Source organism: Gavialis gangeticus, unplaced genomic scaffold (genome assembly GCF_001723915.1).
Source record: "Gavialis gangeticus isolate Ggan-Ray unplaced genomic scaffold, GavGan_comp1, whole genome shotgun sequence".
In the NCBI taxonomy this organism is placed as follows: Eukaryota; Metazoa; Chordata; order Crocodylia; family Gavialidae; genus Gavialis; species Gavialis gangeticus.
The window spans coordinates 23,571,214-23,571,475 of NW_017729008.1; positions in this window are offsets into that span (position 1 = coordinate 23,571,214).

Consider the following 262-nt stretch of genomic DNA (forward strand, 5'->3'; position numbering starts at 1 on the left):
CTGATCCTGTGCATCCCAGGAGCCGTGATGGCAGAGCAGGGTTGGGTTGTACAATGCAGAGGCCCATGGCTGGACTCCATCCCCTGTGCTGCACAGCCACATGGCACCCTCTCCCCCTCAGTTATGGGAGCAGAGACTAGAATCCAAGTCTCCCTATTCCAGGAATGTATCCTTATCACCAGGCTACAGTCACACACTCTCTCTCTACAACCCTCTCATGTTTGCATCGAGCAAAACCTCCAGATGCTGCAGGAATGTAACA